This window comes from Balaenoptera borealis (genome assembly GCF_965194805.1).
Source record: "Balaenoptera borealis genome assembly, chromosome: 18".
NCBI classification, from domain to species: domain Eukaryota; kingdom Metazoa; phylum Chordata; class Mammalia; order Artiodactyla; family Balaenopteridae; genus Balaenoptera; species Balaenoptera borealis.
Genome location: NC_138877.1, coordinates 67003013 through 67022675, shown reverse-complemented (window position 1 = coordinate 67022675; position 19663 = coordinate 67003013). Strand labels below are relative to the sequence as shown.

The 19663-nt window shown below is 40.9% G+C and overlaps 1 long non-coding RNA gene across 2 annotated transcripts in view; it reads right to left on the bottom strand.

Annotated features, from left to right (window-relative positions):
- Nucleotides 1-6344, bottom strand: part of LOC309616034 — a 94021-nt gene extending 87677 nt beyond the window's left edge. For both annotated transcript variants that reach the window (XR_014237219.1, XR_014237220.1), the window contains exons 1-2: nucleotides 6248-6344; nucleotides 1900-1956 (exon numbers count right to left, since the gene is read on the bottom strand). This is a non-coding gene — a long non-coding RNA (uncharacterized lncRNA). The remainder of the gene's footprint in view (nucleotides 1-1899; nucleotides 1957-6247) is intronic.
- Between the last annotated feature and the right edge of the window lie 13319 nt (nucleotides 6345-19663).

Sequence of the window (19663 nt, the reverse complement as noted above, 5' to 3'; positions counted from 1 at the left end):
ATATATATATATATATATATATATATATATATATATATATCTCCACTCTTTTAAATTTTATTTTATTATTTATTTATTTATATTTGGTTGCGCAGGGTCTTAGTTGCAGCAGGTGGGCTCCTTAGTTGCTTCTCACTCCTTAGTTGCAGCATGTGGGCTCCTTAGTTGCGGCATGCGAACTCTTAGTTGTGGCATGCATGTGGCATCTAGTTCCTGACCAGGGATCGAACCCAGGCCCCCTGCATTAGGAGCGCAGAACCTTAACCACTATGCCACCGGGGCAGTCCCTATCCACTTGTTTTTAGATTTCCTTCCCATTTACGTCACCACAGATCATTGAGTATAGTTCTCTGTGCTATACAGTAGGTTCTCATCTTACTTGATTCTTGGCAACTTTTGATGTGTTCACCCACTTCTTGAAACGTACTTTTTCCTTGTGTCTTGTGACACTACATTCTTCTTGTTTGTCTCCTATTGCTCTGGCCACCCCATCTCAGTATCCTTTGAGGACTCCCATCCCTCTGCCTGTCCCTCTCCTAAGCCCTTTACACCCGCAATCCCTGACCCACACCTCCCCAGTCTCATCCATCCCCTGAGCCTCAGTTATCATCTGAACGCTTGTAACACCAAATCCTTGTGTCTCATCCAGCTCTCTCTTCTGACCCCCCAGTCCTCTGCCTCTGACTGCTTGGTGAGCTCTACTCAACATAGCTAAACCCACACACATCACCTTTTTCTTTAAATCTGCTCACAAACACAGTGCTTTCTTGTCACCCTCAAAACAGAATCCAGGCTCTGTATGTTTTCAAGAACCTTCAGGTCCTGTGGACCTACTTCTTCAGGCTTGGGACACTGACACTCCATGCTCCAGGCATTCTGACTAATTACGGTACCCCAGACACCTCATTGCCTCTCCCACCTCTGGACCTTTGCACAAGCCAGTCCTGCTACCTAGAACAATTTTCTCCCTAACCTGCCCCCATTCTGTTGCTAACTCCTACTCATCTCTTACGTTTCATCTTAATCATTCTTCTAGGGGTTGATTAGAAGCCTCTTCTGTGCACATCAAACTTCCCCATAATAAACTATTTACCAAATCACATGAAATAACCAAAATTAGGGCATCCCTGGTTTTTCTTCTTGCCTCTACAACCCCCATTCTCCCCTCCTGAGGTAGCTGAGGCTTCTCCATGCTTTTGTGGCACTTAACCACAGTCTATTTCAAATATTCTTTTATATCTGTCTGTCCATTAGACCATGAGCTGCTAGAATGGTGCTAGAAATTTAAAGCAGTCAATAAATGTTTGTTGACATGTATGGACACCAAGGGGGAAAGTGGGGTGGGTGGTGGGATGAATTGGGAGATTGGGATTGACATGTATACACTAATATGTATGAAATGGATAACTAATAAGAACCTGCTGTATAAAAAATAAATAAATTAAATAAAATTCAAATAAATAAATGTTTGTTGAATTGGACTGATCTGAAACATAATTGGTTATGGTGCCATAATATTACATTATTTACATGGCTATTTTCCCATCTAATTTACTTAGAGAGTCTCCTATTTTTAGACATTCAGGGTTTTATTGATGTTTACTATTATAAAGAAGGCTGTGATGGAGATCTTTGTGATTGAAGCTTGTTTCTATTGTTTCCGATTATTTACATAGATTTGAGCTCTAAAAGTAGAGTTATTCAGGCAAAAGTTATGATAATTTTAAAGACTTTGACATGCATTGTCAGGTTGCTTTCCAAACTTATTGCACAATTAAAATCCCCATTTATATGACTATTTTACAAATTGTATTTCAAACCTTTGTATAGCATGAATATACATCTAACAACATCACTACACTGGAAGCATTGCAATAGCTGTCTGAGTTTACCGTTTACCTTCACTAAGAATCTTGCCTCAGTGTAGAGGTCCTGAGGAGCTGGAAGCTTGCAGGCCTTAAAAAGAAAATAAAAGAAAGAAAATTTAGAAGGCCCTGCACAGATAATGCAATCTACCAGGAAGACAGTTTTAGAAGCCCAAATGCAGGGCCTGGGGATTTAAAAAATTTCAATCTTTGTTCATTTCCTTCTCTGCTACCTAAACATGTAACACTGATTGTTAATAATGAATGTTAAAGGTTAGGATGTAATGCATAGATAAAGTAAAAGACTTCTTTCGGTTAATTTCACTGTCACAAGAATGACAGTGTGTCTTGAACCGATTATAAAAAGCCAATATCTCTTTTTGAGGCATTTGTTATGAGTTACAATAGCCCTTCTCACTTGCAATCATGTTAGAATGTTGAGAAACAAAAGGCATAATATTGACGTGGAGAAAAACATATGGGTGCCCCAAGTTTGTGACTAGTGACTTGGTTCTCCTTCAATTAGGAAGTCTCTTGTGCTTAACCCTTCAGCTGATCCAACAGCTGGCCATTTGCCTTGGGTGCCCTGGTCCCAGCCAGGCCTCACAGGCCTTTCTGTCCTGTGATGGGGGGACGCAGACCAAGTCTCCCACTGGCTTCTTTGTGGGTTCCAGCCTCATCATCTTCAGGAAGATGGAGACTTGGGGTGGGGAGGAGGGAGCGGGGTGTGAGTAAAAGAGGTTGTTTAAACAGAAATAATGACCAGAAAGTAGAAAACGCAGACAGTGAAGATGAGTGTCCTCCTTGGGAAGGATGAGTAGGCCCTGAACTATGTCAGTGGTCACAAGGTTAGAAAGAGAAAGGCTAATACAGAAACTATCTGAACACAGTTCGTCTGCACCAGGCCAATTATTTTGAAATAAAATCTGTCTAATTCAATAAATATCTTTTTAGTGTCAAGACTGTACTAAGAATACAAGAATACAATCCTTACCCTCAGAAAGCTCAGTTCTGAGAGAGACAGACTTTTAAACCAATAAAAATAGAATGCATTAATAAAATGGGCATGGAAATAACCCCAAAGTAGGAATGTTTACCTGTCACAGAGGGCCAGGGAGGAGACATAATAAGCTAGGTTTTCTCAATAGTTATTTTCTAGGTCATCAAGTGGAGGAATGGGAAAAATAAGCTTTTGCAAAGGTTTGAAGTATGTAACTAGCAATATGTAATGTTGTAGCGTAAAATGCGAGCGTGGATTATTAAGCCTTGGTTAAGGTAGGAAACTTATGGATATTGATATTTAATAGTTTATAATCAGACACAGTACCTACTGCCCCTAATGACTTATAAAATAAGACAATCCTAGAGGTATAACAGATATGAAGTAGATCTAGTGCCCAGGGCCTTTCATATTTATTTGTTGCATAAATGCATGAACCTAGTCCAACCATCTGTTTCCAAGCTTATTCTAGTGTTTAATCACTTCAGCTATCAGGAAGTTCTTCTGAAATTTCACTTAATCATTATTTTTCTATTTTCTCTAGACTGACCTTCAGGAGAGGACCAGAAATCTGTCTCGGGCTCCCTGGGGAGTTGGTGCCAGGCTGTTCCTGGTGCCTGTCCCTGGATTCCCGGATGGAGACTTTCAACCCAGCTCCTTGACACCTGCTAAGCCCCTCTTCCCTGCCATATGCCTCGTGCCTCCAGGCCTGCAGTTCTGCAGGGTGAATGGGCTTTCCTCTCAACAGTAACCCCTGTCAATATCAGTAGCCTCCTCTCCTTTGCTAAATTGATTCCCATGTCTCTATTTCCCAATTGCATTAAAAAGCCACTTTGGGCTTCCCTGGTGGTGCAGTGGTTAAGAATCCACCTGCCAATGCAGGGGACACGAGTTCAAGCCCTGGTCCGGGAAGATCCCACATGCCACGGAGTAACTAAGCCTATGTGCCACAACTACTGAGCCTGTGCTCCAGAGCCCACGAGCCACGACTACTGAGCCCACGTGCCACAACTACTGAAGCCCACATGCCTAGAGCCCGTGCTCCACAAAGAGAAAAGCCACCGCAGTAAGTCCATGCACAGCAACGAAGAGTAGCCCCCACTCTCCGCAACCAGAGAAAGCCCGCGCGCAGCAACGAAGACCCAACGCAGCCAAAATAAATAAATAAATAAAATAATAAAATAAATAAATAAAATTTAAAAAGCCATTTTATCCTCTGATGTCACCTGTCATATTCTTTGCTTTTGTTGGTTATGCTTTTGCAATTTTTTCCTTTAATTGTAGTAGGTCCTTGGGAGAGAAAGGCGACAAACATCTTCAACCTGCCATTTTTTCCTCAACTCCTTATAAACAAAATTTGTTTCCAGTCGTTGGAGGTCATGGAAAGGTTGTAAACTGTCGTAAGTTCTACAGAGTCTTCATATCTTTTGGTATGCGTTGCCACATGGATCTATCTGTACTAGCTGCCTGGTCAGAGGGTATCTTCCAAAGCAGGGCTATGCCTGCTTGCTTAGGGGCTGAGCTAGCAGGTGCCAGCAGATCTGGAGGGAAGGAGAAAGACTGCGCCGAGGACTGCCCTTTTGCACTGTGCCTGAGGGACCCTGAGGCTTGGGGGGTTTTACATTTCCGCCCTAAAGTCCCAGCTTGTGAACTCATTCAATACTGATCCATTTAGGGAGAAAAAAAGCAGGCATGTCTTCCACTGCCTGTCAAGTCTCTATTACCTGAGAGACCCAGTAGCTGGACTTGCATCATTTCTTGCTGAAGAAATCCACACTCAGCAAGGACAAGAAAATAATGAATCACTTCAATGAACATAACAGATTGAACAACTAGATTACATCGGTCCTACTGAGGCAGAATTAATGGAAAAACAGATTAGAGATTTAATAAAAATGTAATGAGAAGTCTTAAGGAGATAAGAGAATATAAAAAGATTTCTGGAAATATTTTTAAAAGTCCCCCTCAAAATTTCCAAATTTAAAGTTGAGAGATGAATTCAAGGAGAGAGCAGTTCCTGATGAAAATCAAATTGGTTATCTGAAAGATCAAGTGGAGAAAATAGTACACAGTACAGAGCAAAAATTCAAAGAAATGGATACCATAGATGAAAAGACAAAAGACATGGAAGACACTGGTAATAGGAATTACAAAGAAAGAAAAGAAGACTACATAGGAGATAAATACAGATCAAAGAACAATAGATAACGACTTCCTTGTTTGAACAAAATTTGCTTTTTCAGATTGAAAGGATTCAACTAACACCAGGAAGTATTTCTGACAATGACAGAGAAATCAGATTCATCCAAATGAATCTTCTGAAATCAAAAAAAAGAAAAAGAAAGTTTAGTAAACTTTCCAATGCAAAGAAATGGCTGTTAGAGGAATAGGAGAATTAGACTAGCATCAGACTTCTTATTTGCAACACTGGAAGTTAGAAAACAGTAATGATCATTTACAAATCTTGACAGAAATTGAGTCAATGTCATCTAAATGTGAGGACAAAAGACAGCCATTATTAAACAGGCTAGGACCCACTCTTTTTGAATATACACTTTTTATATTACTAGAGGAATTATTCTAACTGAATGAAATTTAATGATAACCTAGATCTCAGGATAGAAGACAAAGAGTACGAGAAACAGCAGTGAGCAATGTGCTTGTAAAATATATAATTAAGTCTAAAAGATGACAAAAAAGGCTGTGAACTGTAATATGAGTTAAATAATAATTCCCTAAACAGAAGAGACACACTGCATGTATCTGTATGAAATAATAGCCGTCTCCCCAGGCAAAAAGCACTAATGTTTACTGAGTGATACTTAGGTTAAGATTTCAATTTTAAATGAGTCTCAACAGTTGGCATGAGAGCAATGGGAAACTCTTGGTTGGGACTGGTGGTATAGAGAGCAGATTAATAAAAATCTTGATATGGGGATTATTTAATATTACTTAATTTAAATTTATTACTACATATCTATGACTTTGTGACTTTAAAAATTAGGGAGAGGAGGAGAAGATGGCGGAAGAGTAAGAGGCGGAGATCACCTTCCTCCCCACAGATACATCAGAAATACATCTACACGTGGAACTGCTCCTACAGAACACTCACTGAACGCTGGCAGAAGACCTCAGACCTCCCAAAAGGCAAGTAACTCCCCACGTACCTGGGTAGGGCAAAAGGAAAAAGAAATAACAGGGACAAAAGAATAGGCCGTGAAGGAGGAAAGGTCTCCACGCACTAGGAAGCCCCTTCGCGGGCGGAGACTACGGGTGGCGGAGGGGGGAGCTTCGGAGCCACGGAGGAGAGCGCAGCCACAGGGGTGCGGAGGGCAAAGCGGAGAGATTCCCGTACGGAAGCTCGGCGCCGAGCAGCACTCACCAGCCCGAGAGGCTTGTCTGCTCACCCGCCGGGGCGGGCGGGGCTGAGAGCTGAGGCTCGGGCTTCTGGTCGGATCGCAGGGAGAGGACTGGGGTTGGCGGCGTGAACACAGCCTGAAGGGGTTAGTGCGCCACAGCTGGGCGGGAGGGAGTCCGGGAAAAAGTCTGCAGCTGCCGAACAGGCAAGACACTTTTTCTTGCCTCTTTGTTTCCTGGTGCGTGAGGGGAGGGGATTCAGAGCGCAGCCTAAACGAGCTCCAGAGACGGGTGCGAGCCGCGGCCATCAGCGCGGACCCCAGAGACGGGCGTGAGACGCTGGGGCTGCTGCTGCCGCCTCCAAGAAGCCTGTGTGCGAGCACAGGTCACTCTCCACACCGCCCCTCCCGGGAGCCGGTGCAGCCCGCCACTGCCAGGGTCCCGTGATCCGGGGACAGCTTCCCCGGGAGAACGCACGGCGCGCCTCAGGCTGCTGCAACTGTCACGCCGGCCTCTGCCACGCAGGCTCGCCCCGCCTCCGTGCCCCTCCCTTCCCCCCCCACCCCGGCCTGAGTGAGCCAGAGCCCCCGAAGCAGCTGCTCCTTTAGCCCCGGTCTGTCTGGGCGGGGAACAGACACCCTCAGGCGACCTACATGCAGAGGCGGGTCCACATCCAAAGCTGAACCCGGGAGCTGTGCAAACAAAGAAGAGAAAGGGAAATCCCTCCCAGCAGCCTCAGAAGCAGCGGATTAAATCTCCACAATCAACTTGATGTGCCTGCATCTGTGGAATACCTGAACAGACAACAAATCATCCCAAATTCAGGAGGTGGACTTTGGGAGCAGGATATATTATTTTTTCCCCTTTTCCTCTTCTTGTGAGTGTGTATATGTATGCTTCTGGGTGAGATTTTGTCTGTATAGCTTTGCTTTCACCATTTGTCCTAGGGTTCTGTCCGTCTGGGTTTTTTTTTGTTTTTTTTTTTACTTAAAAAATTTCTTTTTCTTAATAAATTTTTTCTTAATAATTTTTTTCTTATTTTTTATTTTAAAAAATTAAAAAAAATTTTTTTCTTAATAAATTTTTTCTTAATAATTTTTTCTTATTTTTTATTTTAATAGCTTTATTTTATTTTATCTTACTTTATTTTATTTTATTTTATTTTATCCTCTTTCTTTCTATTTTTTCTCCCTTTTATTCTGAGCCATGTGGATGAAAGGGTCTTGGTGCTCCAGCCAGGCATCAGGGCTGTGCCTCTGAGGTGGGAGGGCCAACTTCAGGACACTGGTCCACAAGAGACCTCCCAGCTCCACGTAATACCAAACGGCGAAAATCTCTCAGAGATCTGCATCTCAACACCAAGACCCAGCTTCACTCAACGACCAGCAAGCTACAGTGCTGGACACCCTATGCCAAACAACTAGCAAGACAGGAACACAACCCCATCCATTAGCAGAGAGGCTGCCTAAAAGCATAATAAGGCCACAGACACCCCAAAACACACCACCAGACGTGGACGTGCCCACCAGAAAGACAAGATCCAACCTCATCCACCAGAACACAGGCACTAGTCCCCTCCACCAGGAAGCCTACACAACCCACTGAACCAACCTTAGCCACTGGGGACAGATACCAAAAACAACAGGAACTACGAACCTGCAGCCTGTGAAAAGGAGACCCCAAACACAGTAGGATAAGCAAAATGAGAAGACAGAAAAACACATAGCAGATGAAGGAGGAAGGTAAAAACACACCAGACCTAACAAATGAAGAAGAAATAGGCAGTCTACCTGACAAAGAATTCAGAATAATTATAGTAAAGATGATCCAAAATCTTGGAAATAGAATAGACAAAATGCAAGAAACATTTAGCAAGGACCTAGAAGAACTAAAGAGGAACCAAGCAACGATGAAAAACACAATAAATGTAATTTAAAATACTCTAGAAGGGATCAATAGCAGAGTAACTGAGGCAGAAGAACGGGTAAGAGACCTGGAAGATAAAATAGTGGAAATAACTACTGCAGAGCAGAATAAAGAAAAAAGAATGAAAAGAACTGAGGACAGTCTCAGAGACCTCTGGGACAACATTAAACGCACCAACATTCGAATTATAGGGGTCCCAGAAGAAGAAGAGAAAAAGAAAGGGACTGAGAAAATATTTGAAGAGATTATAGTTGAAAACTTCCCTAATATGGGAAAGGAAATAGTTAATCAAGTCCTGGAAGCACAGAGAGTCCCATACAGGATAAACCCAAGGAGAAACATGCCAAGACACATATTATCAAACTGTCAAAAATTAAATGTAAAGAAAACATATTAAAAGCAGCAAGGGAGCCTCCACAGGCATGCACTAAATAAAGGGCATATAAGAATGTAAGAAGGAGGTGGCCCGTGCAAGCCAGGAAGCAGTTTCTCACCAGCACCTGATCTTGGAATTCCAGCCTCCAAAACTTTAACTGCAAGTGGAAAGTGCCAAAGAACTTTCTCCCGCTGTACCCAGGCAATTCACGTACTCTGGGCTTTCCTGACCTGCTGGCCAGTTGAAGGGCCAGAAGGTGGCCTTTGTATGCAAGTGATGAGGGCCTTGGGGAGCTTGAAAGAAAAGATATTTCTTTTATGGAAAATGATGCAAAAGCAAGCAGGTGAGGACAAGAGCCATGCCCACAGACGCCAGAGGTGAGCGGGCTGGCTGCCGAGGCCCCTGGACTAAGGCAGAGTGACACAGTGGTGACCTGAGGCTTTGCAGCGGACTGCTCAGCATTGAAACCAACACCTGTTGGCTCTGGGGCCATGGGCTGTGCTCAGTGGTGGCGAACCTTTCTACCCTACGGTACCACTTACTTCATTGGGATGTGGTAAGAAGTAAATGAGATTGTGTGTGGAAAATGCCGAGTGCAGGAGGTCCTCGATGGGTGCTGGCCATTTATGACCCATGCTGCATAACTCCTGCTCCCTGAAAAACCTGTCACCTCCACCCTGGCCCAGAATAACTCAGGGATGGAGCGGCAACTGGGTGAGTGGGGGGATGAAATAGCCCCGTTATCTCCCCAGGGGGAATGTGTCAGAGATGAGATTCCTTTTTGTGTGCTCCGCAAAACGTACTCTTGTTTTCCCGACATCTGGAAGTGAGTGAACCCAGCGCTGTCGTGGCCCAGAATGATAACCACCCCGTGCATTACAGTGGACAGACACAATGGCCGGTAACAGAAGACGCATTCCTGGCGGGTGTCCTTTGGGTCAGCTTTCAGGCAGATGGCGCTGGTGCCCGTGAAGTCCCTCCTGGTCAACCCCTTAGTTCAGCCTAGTTTCATCTGTAAGAATTCGCCACACCTAATGGGACAATCCAGGGTCGCAGAAGATGCAGCTTTTCCTCTTCAGACCATCGCCCAGAATTGCCTGCCTTTCCTACCTAGCATTGCAACCTGGCTGTCTGACTCCGAGTTCCTGACTTCGCTGGCCCTGCCTGACCCCTCTCATTTAAAGCGTGATGTATGTACACATAATCTCGGACCATTTCCATTCCTTGGCTCTGGGCCTCTTTCCCTCTCCTGCACTCAGTGACTCTTTGGGAGACCTTTTGGGGAACTTCCCCTGGCTCCTCCCTTCCTGTATCTTGACTCCGCCCTCCCTCCAGTCTCTGCTCGTCCTTGGTCCTCCCAGGACAGACTTCATATATGGTGAGTGTCATGCTTCCTCCCCACTGCTGGGCCCCTCCCTTCTCCCAGGGATAAAGCCCCTCCCTGTAGCCGTTCATCTCATACCCTATATCTCTACCCCCCACCCCCAGGCTGGTATCTCACATGTTTCTTGCTGCTCTTTAAATAGTTCAAGTACTTCATGAAGTTTTAGGTATTTTTCCATGGCCCTAGGGATCAAAGGATGCACAGCCTCCGGAAGAATTATATGTCCCTGTGGATCTTATTAAAGACATTGCTATTACTAAAAAAAAAAAAAAAAAAAAAAAAAGCAGCAAGGGAAAAACAACAAATAACACACAAGGGAATCCCCATAAGGTTAACAGCTGATCTTTCAGCAGAAACTCTGCAAGTCAGAAGGGAGTGGCCGGATATACTTAAAGTGATGAAGGAGAAAAACCTACAACCAAGATTACTCTACCCAGCAAGGATCTCATTCAGATTTGATGGAGAAATTAAAACCTTTACAGACAAGCAAAAGCTGAGAGAGTTCAGCACCACCAAACCAGCTTTACAACAAAGGCTAAAGGAACTTTTCTAGGCAAGAAACACAAGAGAAGGAAAACACCTACAATAACAAACCCAAAACATTTAAGAAAATGGGAATAGGAACATACATATTGATAATTACCTTAAATGTAAATGGATTAAATGCTCCCACCAAAAGACAGACTGGCTGAATGGATACAAAAACAAGACCCATATATATGCTGTCTACAAGAGACCCACTTCAGACCTAGAGACACATACAGACTGAAAGTGAGGGGATAGAAAAAATATTCCATGCAAATGGAAATCAAAAGAAAGCTGGAGTAGCAATTCTCATATCAGACAAAATAGACTTTAAAATAAAGACTATTACAAGAGACAAAGAAGGACACTATATAATGATCAAGGGATCAATCCAAGAAGAAGGTATAACAGTTGTAAATATTTATGCACCCAACAGAGGAGCACCTTAATACATAAGGCAAATACTAACAGCCATAAAAGGGGAAATCAACAGTAACACAATCATAGTAGGGGACTTTAACACCCCACTTTCACCAATGGACAGATCATCCAAAATGAAAATAAATAAGGAAACACAAGCTTAAAATTATACATTAAACAAGATGGACTTAATTGATATTTATAGGACATTCCACCCAAAAACAACAGAATACACATTTTTCTTAAGTGCTCATGGAACATTCTCCAGGATAGATCATATTTTGCGTCACAAATCAAGCCTTGGTAAATTTTAAAAAATTGAAATTGTATCAAGTATCTTTTCCGACCACAATGCTATGAGACTAGATATCAATTACAGGAAAAGATCTGTAAAAAATACAAACACATGGAGGCTAAACAATACACTACTTAATAACGAAGTGATCACTGAAGAAATCAAAGGGGAAATCAAAAAATACCTAGAAACAAATGACAATGGGACACGACGACCCAAAACCTATGGGATGCAGCAAAAGCAGTTCTAAGAGGGAAGTTTATAGCTATACAAGCCTACCTCAAGAAACAGGAAACATCTCGAATAAACAACCTAACTTTGCACCTAAAGCAATTAGAGAAAGAAGAACAAAAAACCCCAACGTTAGCAGAAGGAAAGAAATCATAAAGATCAGATCAGAAATAAATGAAAAAGAAATGAAGGAAACAATAGCAAAGATCAATAAAACTAAAAGCTGGTTCTTTGAGAAGATAAACAAAATTGATAAACCATTAGCCAGACTCATCAAGAAAAAAAGGGAGAAGACTCAAATCAATAGAATTAGAAATGAAAAAGGAGAAGTAACATCTGACACTGCAGAAATACAAATGATCATGAGAGATTACTACAAGCAACTCTATGCCAATAAAATGGACAACCTGGAAGAAATGGACAGATTCTTAGAAATGCACAAACTGCCAAGACTGAACCAGGAAGAAATAGAAAATATGAACAGACCGATCACAAGCACTGAAATTGAAACTGTGATAAAAAAAACCTTCCAACAAACAAAAGCCCAGGACCAGATGGCTTCACAGGTGAATTCTATCAAACATTTAGAGAAGAGCTAACACCTATCCTTCTCAAACTCTTCCAAAATATTGCAGAGGGAGGAACGCTCCCCAACTCATTCTACGAGGCCACCATCACCCTGATACCAAAACCAGACAAAGATGTCACAAAGAAAGAAAACTACAGGCCAATATCACTGATGAACATAGATGCAAAAATCCTCAACAAAATACTAGCAAACAGAATCCAACAGCACATTAAAAGGATCATACACCATGATCAAGTGGGGTTTATTCCAGGAATGCAAGGATTCTTCAATATACGCGAATCAATCAACGTGATACACCATATTAACAAACTGAAGGAGAAAAACCATATGATCATCTCAATAGATGCAGAGAAAGCTTTTGACAAAATTCAACACCCATTTATGATAAAAGCCCTGCAGAAAGTAGGCATAGAGGGAACTTTCCTCAACATAATAAAGGCCATATATGACAAACACACAGCCAACATTGTCCTCAATGGTGAAAAACTGAAACCATTTCCACTAAGATCAGGAACAAGACAAGGTTGCCCACTCTCACCACTATTATTTAACATAGTTTTGGAAGTGTTAGCCACAGCAATCAGAGAAGACAAAGAAATAAAAGGATTCCAAATAGGAAACGAAGAAGTAAAGCTGTCACTGTTTGCAGATGACATGATACTATACATAGAGAATCCTAAAGATGCTACCAGAAAACTACTAGAGCTAATCAATGAATTTGGTAAAGTAGCAGGATACAAAATTAATGCACAGAAATCTCTTGCATTCCTATACACTAATGATGAAAAATCTGAAAGTGAAATTAAGAAAACACTCCCATTTACCATTACAACAAAAAGAATAAAATACCTAGGAATAAACCTACCTAAGGAGACAAAAGACCTGTATGCAGAAAATTATAAGACACTGATGAAAGAAATTAAAGATGCCACAAACAGATGGAGAGATGTACCATGTTCTTGGACTGGAAGAATCAACATTGTGAAAATGACTATACTACCCAAAGCAATCTACAGATTCAATGCAATCCCTATCAAACTACCACTGGCATTTTTTGCAGAACTAGAACAAAAAATTTCACAATTTGTATGGAAACACAAAAGATCCCGAATAGCCAAAGCAATCTTGAGAACGAAAAATGGAGCTGGAGGAATCAGGCTCCCTGACTTCAGACTATACTACAAAGCTACAGTAATCAAGACAGTTTGGTACTGGCACAAAAACAGAAACATAGATCCATGGAACAGGATAGAAAGCCCAGAGATAAACCCATGCACATATGGTCACCTTATCTTTGATAAAGGAGGCAAATATATACAGTGGAGAAGAGACAGCTTCTTCAATAAGTGGTGCTGGGAAAACTGGACAGGTACATGTAAAAGTATGAAATTAGAACACTCCCTAACACCATACACAAAAATAAACTCAAAATGGATTAAAGACCTAAATGTAAGGCCAGACACTATCAAACTCTTAGAGGAAAACATAGGCAGAACACTCTATGACATACATCACAGCAAGATCTTTTTGACTCAGCTCCTAGAGAAATGGAAATAAAAACAAAAATAAACAAATGGGACCTAATGAAACTTAAAAGCTTTTGCACAGCAAAGGAAAGCATAAACAAGACGAAAAGACAACCCTCAGAATGGGAGAAAATATTTGCAAATGAAGCAACTGACAAAGGATTAATCTCCAAGATTTACAAGCAGCTCATGCAGCTCAATAACAAAAAAACAAACAACCCAATGCAAAAATGGGTAGAAGACCTAAATAGACATTTCTCCAAAGAAGATATACAGATTGCCAACAAACACATGAAAGAATGCTCAACATCATTAATCATTAGAGAAATGCAAATCAAAACTACAATGAGATAACATCGCACACCGGTCAGAATGGTCATCATCAAAAAATCTAGAAACAATAAATGCTGGAGAGGGTATGGAGAAAAGGGAACACTCTTGCACTGTTGGTGGGAATGTAAATTGATACAGCCACTTTGGAGAACAGTATGGAGGTTCCTTAAAAATCTAAAATTAGAACTACCATATGACCCAGCAATCCCACTACTGGGCATATACCCTGAGAAAACCATAATTCAGAAAGAGTCATGTACCAAAATGTTCATTGCAGCTCTATTTACAATAGCCAGAACATGGAAGCAACCTAAGTGTCCATCGACAGATGAATGGATAAAGAAGATGTGGCACATATATACAATGGAATATTACTCAGCCATAAAGAGAAACGAAATGGAGTTATTTGTAGTGAGGTGGATGGAGTTAGAGTCTGTCATACAGAGTGAAGTAAGTCAGAAAGAGAAAAACAAATACAGTATGCTAACACATATATATGGAATCTAAGAGAAAAAAAAAAAAAGGTCATGAAGAACCTAGTGGCAAGACGGGAATAAAGACACAGACCTACTAGAGAATGGAGTTGAGGATTTGGGGAGGGGGAAGGGTAAGATGTGACAAAGAGAGAGAGTGGCATGGACATATATATACACTACCAAACGTAAAGTAGATAGCTAGTGAGAAGCAACCACATAGCACAGGGAGATCAGCTCTGTGCTTTGTGACCACCTAGAGGTGTGGGGTGGGGAGGGCGGGAGGGAGGGAAATGCAAGAGGGAAGAGATATGGGAACATATGTATATGTAAAACTGATTCACTTTGTTATAAAGCAGAAACTAACACACCATTGTAAAGCAATTATACTCCAATAAAGATGTTAAAAAAAAAAAAATTAGGGAGCTAACAAGTAGCTGACAGAGAGAGAGAAAAACCTCCTAATTAATTTTCAGGGTGAAGGTGGAAATAAAAATTTTAAACTTTTTCAATGCAGCAAATTAAAAACAATATCGAGAGGAAGCAACAACAAAAATTGATTATAAACAGAAGGTAAAACATAAAAATAAAACAAAATAAATATCGCAGTGAAAGTGAAGGAGTACTTTATTTTAGTAAAAAACAAGCAACTTCAGAATACTTATAAATTCTACCTGTAGGCTGTTTAAAATAAATTCAACTAAAGTAAAATAGTAAAGAAAGGTGGAAAATAATGGGACATACAAAGATATTTCAGCAAAATAGAAAACAAAAGAAAAGAAAAGGCAGCTATATTAATATAATACCGGATAAATAAGAATCTGAGGCATGATATGGGAGAGTAATAAAAGGTATAACCTACAAGGAAGAGATAATATTAATAAATTTTTATGTCTCTAAATGGCATAGCAGTAAAACATACAAGGTATAACAAGAACTAGAATTACAAAGTGACATTATAAAATCCAAAATCATAGCAGAGACTGTAGTATACTTTTTCAAAAATTAGGTGAACAGTAAGTAAGGGTATAGATGTCTCAGATAATGCAATCAACAAACCTGATCTAAAAATAGGTCTGTAGATAATTCTGTGCCCTACTCTTCACTATATCCACCAGACAGTTGTGGAAATAAATCATTTACTTGACTACAAAGAAAACCTTAAGAAATTCCAAAAGATTTTTATTGGCCATATTCTTTGATTATAAAGCAATTTATTAGAAATTACTCATAAACACATAACAATATTAATTACTTGTACATTCATGACCAAACTTTAAATTGGTCAAACTGGGAAGAGCACTATCAAGCACATGGAAGAAGTAAACACAAGTTCTCTCTAGAGAAATGAGCCATTAATTAAAGCCTCATGAAATTTGCACACATAGGGTCTCGCCACAGACGAGCTCACAACAAAAATTCTCCAAAACGCGAGAAGAGGTTCTGCTTCTCACAATGCCTGCTCATTTGAACTCTCCCACTGAGAACTCCAGCCCGATACTGTTATGGAAACACATCAATCTTGGCCCATTGCTTGGTTGTGATCTTTTCAAGTGCCTCGAGCTACTTATGGATTGAAACATTGAGGAAATATTGCAGAGTATATAAATATCAGGGGGCTAGAAACATTGAACCAAAAAGTTAAAAGAAAAAAAAAAGAGAAATATTCCAGCCAAAAGAGCAGAAGTTAATCAGGCCATTTATGCCTTTTTAGAAAATATTTTATGTCATACCTGGAGATCATTGGCGTTGCTCTTCTGATCTTGTGAGAGAGCAAGGATCCTTCCTACTCTCTGTGACCAATTTGAGAGCATGACTTTATGGAACCCTGGCTTCAGTTTTTTGTTTTACTTTTTTTCCCCTTGATTTGGCCTGATGGGGGCTCTGCTCCTGCGGCATGCTTGTATTTATTCCATTTCAGGTGTCCGCCATGACGAGCAATCAGAGATGCAGTGGGCTGCCCCCTCTAGGAGCTGATATTTATATACTTCTTGGTGGATCAGCCTGACTTATCCTCAAATATTTCCAGGCATTTTAGAACATCTGAACTAAGCAAATGTGCAAAGATTCACTTATCTGAATAGGCCTTAAGCTAGAGGCATAGAAAGCTAATTGACCAAGTCTTTCTTTTTTTTTTTTTAGCTGCATTTGGTCTTCGTTGCTACTTGTGGGCTTTCTCTAGTTGCGGTGAGTCGGGGCTGCTCTTCCTTGTAAAGGGGGCTACTCTTTGTTGCAGTATGTGGGCTTCTCATTGTGACGGCTTCTCTTGTTGCAGAGCACGGGCTCTAGGCACGTGAGCTTCAGTAGTTGTGGCACGTGGGCTCAGTAGTTGTGGCTCGTGGGCTCTAGAGCACAGGCTCAGTAGCTGTGGCGCATGGGCTTAGTTGCTCCGCAGCATGTGGGAGCTTCCCGGACCAGGGCTCAAACCCTTGTCCCCGGCATTGGCAGGTGTATTCTTAACCACTGCGCCACCAGGGAAGTCCCAACCAAGTCTTTTAAAGACTCCAGAGGCACAGAACTGACCTGAAAGGGTCCTAGATGCAGCTGATTGGTCATCACGATCAGCTCATATTTCTAAGTGTCAATTATTGAAATTACATTCTGCTTAGTGTATGTGTTACCAAAACTCCCCAGACCTACCTTTATACTGAAAATGGATTCTTCTCAATAGAAGGGGCAGGGTTTTCAGCATAACTAGGTTGATCTCAGTCCAATAATCACAGACAAAGAAAGAACATATATACATTACATGATAAATGTGACAGTAACAAAAGTAGTTGTATCCATTAGGGACTGAATGTATCCCCTCCCAAATTCGTATTTTGAAGCCCTAACCCCCAATGTGATGGTGTATGGACATGGGCCTTTGGGAGGCAATTAGGGTTAGGGTAGGTCATGAAGATGGTCCCTCATGATGGAATTAGTAGCCTCAGAAGAGCACATGAACTAACGAAAGGCCATGTGAAGACATAGCGAGAAGTCAGGCACCTGCAACCCCAGGAGGGAGCTCTCACCAGGAACTGAATCAATTGGCACCTTGATCTCAGACTCCCAAGCCTCCAAAACTGTGAGAAAATAAATTTCTGTTGTTTATGACATCCAGTCGATGGTATTTTTTATGGTGGCCTGAGATGACTAAGACAATCCCTGATGTAAAATGATGGTAATAAGGGGTAAATGCCCACTATATGTTGGGCTTAACATAACCTTCATAATATCCTCCTAAGTGCTAACACAACATTGTAAAGCAACCATACTCCAATAAAAAGTAGTTAAAAAAAAAAAAGATTGAACATAATATCCTCCTAAGAGAGTGTGGAAACTTGAGATTAGAACAATAAATACTGGCGTCCATAGAGGTTAAATGATTTGCACAAAATCAATAGGAAAAAGCAACTTAAAATGCCCTTATTTCCAGTGCATTTCTTATAGTGCACCTTATTTGATTTGTGAATAAAGAATACATATATAATTTTAAATTTAAAAGCTTCTACTAAAATATCTCAAAGAACTAGACAGAAGGTTGACTAGTAGTTCAAACAGAAGACAGAAGTTTAAATAGTTTGCATCGGTTTCTCCTACTGGATCCAGAAACCGGGGAGCTGCCAGAGTCCAAATCGAATCACTAATCATCAAATTCGGAGTCAGGATTGGCCCCCTAGAAAGCCTAAATGATGGGTCTTAATTTGGGGATATTTTCAGTTTTAAGGAGAATTGGGTTTACTTAATTAATCAGATTGCATTTAATTAATCAGATTACATTTAATTAATCAGATTGCATTTAATTAATCAGATTGCATTTAATTAATCAGATTACAGTTTGCAAAAAGCTTTCCATGCACTGTCACATTTAATCGGTACAACAGTTGATGTGATAATAACAATCTCCATATTATAAAAGAGAAAAATTGAGGCTTAGAGAAGTTAAATGATTTTCCCTAGCTCACTTAGCTGGTCTATAACAGAATCCAAACATTGATCCAAAGCCTTTGATGAGAAAACTCACGCTCTTTCTACGGAGTTGAGGGACACCAGGAGAAAGAGATGGGCTCCCTCATAGGTTCAGTTGTTTGCATGGTTGATCTCATTATTTCCTGACCCTTGACTCAGAGCCAGGCAACGGATGGTGACTGAAAACCAAGATTCTCTGATTCATAAACACCATGCTGTTATAGTCACTGAGTACTTAATAAGCTTGGATGGGAATAATGACAGAAGAAATAGGGCAGTCAGCCATGTGCATAATACACTGTTGGGAACAGCTTAGAATGGGATCGTCAACCGCAAGACATATAGGGTATAAAAATGAGATAGAGGAACATGTTATCTCATCAAACAATTGAATATGCTTGACTTCTGAGGAATCAGAGTAAACCAAATGGAGTAAGAAGCTCAAATAGGTTAGTCCAAACTGCAACAGAAAAAATGAGATGGACTTAATGTGAAATGCAAGGTGAAGCTCCGCTAGCTGCAAGTAACCAGGATTTCAGGCGAATGGTGTGTACTAAAAAAATTAAAGCCTTAACTGAAGCCGGGGTTGTTACTTAAAATACCATGAAACTATTTGGAGCGACTCAAAAGTTAATCGATTTCACCTGACAAGGCATGGCACCCTAATGAGGCGTGCTGGACCACAGGTGAACTCCATGCATCTAAACAATGGGGATTTGATTTAGGGAGAAACCCACGGAACCTAAATGAAAGTTGTAGAAACTAAAAAAGGCATGGATTTATAAAATAAATCATGCATGGAAATAAAATAAAGAGATGATACTGAGATGCCACAAGACCAAGTGATGACAGAGGTGTAAGGAGGAGGGCAGAAGGACTTGTTTTCAGCATAGAAGACTTTTGTCCGGTGTAAATGATAAAAATTTTAAAAGAGAAAAGAAAAACACAAATTTGTTTATTTTTTAAATTTTTCTTTCTTTATTTATTTAGTTGCACCATGTCTTAATTGTGGCAGTTGGGCTCCTTAGTTGCATCTTCCGGGCTCCTTAGTTGTGGCATGTAGTTGCAGCATGCATGTGGGATCTAGTTCCCTCACCAGGGATCGAACCCGGGCCCCCTGCATCAGGAGCACGGAGTCTTATCCACTGCACCACCAGGGAAGTCCCCAAAACAAAAATTTAAGGCAATTTCTGAGTGAGAGATGTTAACATTTTTTGAAGAAGAAATGCTGCCTGGAGTTGTCAAAGAATGAAGAAAAAAATATTTAGTACAACATGTTGAGGATGTGAAGCTTTCTACTGACCTTTCACTGTGAGAAAAAGGAAGCACACATTGTCAACATGCTAATCATTGCCTAAATTGGGTCTAGTTTGGCTGATATTAATATGACACTAGCTTTCTTTCAGTTAATG